The 2,692-nt window shown below is 37.8% G+C and overlaps 1 non-coding gene across 1 annotated transcript; it reads right to left on the bottom strand.

Moving 5' to 3' along the window:
• Window positions 1-1,079: 1,079 nt before the first annotated feature.
• LOC112714215 (small nucleolar RNA R71) lies at window positions 1,080-1,188 on the bottom strand. The gene has a single exon (XR_003159170.1). It is a non-coding gene; the product is annotated as a small nucleolar RNA R71 (small nucleolar RNA).
• Window positions 1,189-2,692: the final 1,504 nt, after the last annotated feature.

Here is a 2,692-nt window from a genome sequence, read left to right as displayed (position 1 = left end):
ACTTTAATCTCAAAAATCAAATATTTTTAATTTCCTTTTCAAATCTTTTTCAAAATAAATTTTCAATCATATCTTTTTAAAATTCAATTTCAAAATCTTTTTTTTAACTTCTTATCTTTTCAAAATTTGTTTTCAAATCTTTTTCAATTAACTACTTTTTTCTCTCCAATTTTCGAAAACCACTAACAACTTTTTCAAAAATCTTTTTTATTAACTAATTGTTTTAAACTCTAATTTTATTTCTTCTAATATTTTCAAATACTAACCAATAATTAAAATAAAAACAAAAATATTTTTTCTTTTTCTTTTATTTAATATTCGAATTCCCTCTCTCTCATCATTTTCTACTATTTATTTATTTACTAACACTTCTCTCCTTCTTAAAAATTCAAACCCTCTCTCTCTCTCTGTGTTCGAATTCTCTTTATTTTCTCTCTACCTCATTCTTCTCTTCTTCTCTTCTTCTACTCACATAAAGGAATCTCTATACTGTGACATAGATGATTCCTCTTCTTTTCTGTTCTCTTCTTTTTCACATGAGCAGGAACAAGGATAAAGATATTCTTGTTGAAGTCAATCCTGAACCTGAAAGGACTCTGAAGAGAAAGCTAAGAGAAGCTAAAGCACAACTCTCTGGAGAGGACCTGATAGAAATTTTGAAAAAAGAAGAAGACATGGCAGCCAAAAATAACAACAATGCCAACAATGCAAAAAAGATGCTTGGTGACTATGCTGTACCAATTTCCAACTTCTATGGAAGAAGCATCTCAATTCCTGCCATTGGAGCAAACAACTTTGAGCTTAAGCCTCAATTAGTTTCTCTAATGCAACAGAACTGCAAGTTTCATGGACTTCCATCAGAAGATCCTCATTAGTTCTTATCTGAATTCTTGCAGATCTGTGATACTGTTAAGACCAATGGGGTTGATCCCGAGGTCTACAAACTTATGCTTTTCCCCTTTGCTATGAGAGACAAAGCTAGGACATGGTTGGACTCACAATCTAGAGAAAGCCTGAACTCTTGGAACAAGCTAGTCAACGCTTTCTTGACCAAATTCTTTCCACCTCAAAAGATGAGTAAGATCAGAGTAGATGTCCAAACCTTCAGATAGAAGGAAGGTGAATCCCTCTATGAAGCTTGGGAAAGATACAAGCAACTAACCAAAAGGTGCCCTACTGACATGTTTTCAGAATGGAGCATCATATATATAATCTATGATGGTCTGTCTGAGTTATCCAAGATGTCATTGGACCACTCTGCTAGTGGATCTCTTCATCTGAAAATGCCTGTAAAAGCCCAGGAACTCATTGAAATGGTTGCAAATAACCAATTCATGTACACTTCTGAGAGAAATCCTGTGAATAATGGGGTGACTCAAAAGAAAGGAGTTCTTGAGATTGATACTCTAAATGCCATATTGACTCAGAACAAAATATTGACTCAGCAAGTCAATATGATTTCTCAGAGTCTGACTGGATTGCAAGCTAAAGATGCCTCCTCTGAAGGAGAAGCTTATGACCCTGAGAATCCTGCAATGGAAGAGGTGAATTACATGGGAGAATCCTATGGAAACACCTATAACCCTTCATGGAGGAATCACCCAAATTTTTCATGGAAGGATCAACAGAAGCCTCAACAAGGCTTCAATAACAATAATGGTGGGGGAAATAGGTTTGGCAATAGCAAACCTTTTCCATCAACTTCTCAGCAACTGACAGAGAATTCTGAGCAGAGCCTCTCTGGCTTAGCAAACATAGTCCAAGGCCACTCTCAGTTTTATGACTGAGGCACGGTCCTCCATCAGAAATTTGGAGGCACAAGTGGGTCAGCTGAGTAAAAGAGTTACTGAAACTCCTCCTAGCACTCTCCCAAGCAATGCAGAGAGAATCCAAAAAGAGAGTGCAAGGCCATCTACACGTCCAACATGGCCAAACCTGTAGAGGAGGGAAAGGCAGTGATTCCTAGTGAGGAAGACTTCATGGGACATCCACTGACCACTTGGGAGTTCCCTTATGAAGAACCAAAAGAATTTGAGGCTCATCTAAAGACCATAGAGATTCCACTAAACTTTCTATTACCATTCATGAGCTCTGATGAGTATTCTTCCTCTAAAGAAGATGAAGTTGTTACTGAAGAACAAGTTGCTCAGTATCTAGGAGCAATCATGAAGCTGAATGCCAAATTATTTGGTAATGAAACTTGGGAGGATGAACCTCCATTGCTCATTAATGAACTAAACGCCTTGGCTCAGCTGAAGATACCTCAAAAGAAATCGGATCCCAGAAGGTTCATAATACCTTGCACCATTGGCACCATTACCTTTGAGAAGGCTCTGTGTGACCTAGGGTCAAGTGTAAACCTCATGCCACTCTCTGTAATGGAAAAACTAGGGATCTTTGAGGTACAAGCTGCAAGAATCTCACTAGAGATGGTAGACAAATCAAAGAAATAGGCTTATCAACTGTAGAGGATGTCTTGGTAAAGGTTGAAGACCTTTACATCCCTGCTAATTTCATAATCCTAGACACTGGAAAGGATAAGGATGAATCCATCATCCTTGGAAGACCCTTCCTAACCACAGCAAAAGCTGTGATTGATGTAGACAGATGAGAGTTAGTCCTTCAAGTGAATGAGGACTACCTTGTGTTTAAGGCTCAAGGATCTTCCTTTGTAAACATGGAGAAGAAGCAT

This window comes from Arachis hypogaea, chromosome 9, assembly GCF_003086295.3.
Source record: "Arachis hypogaea cultivar Tifrunner chromosome 9, arahy.Tifrunner.gnm2.J5K5, whole genome shotgun sequence".
NCBI classification, from domain to species: Eukaryota; Viridiplantae; Streptophyta; class Magnoliopsida; order Fabales; family Fabaceae; genus Arachis; species Arachis hypogaea.
Note: the sequence above shows the minus strand (reverse complement) of the source record. Positions and strands in the feature narration are given on the sequence as shown.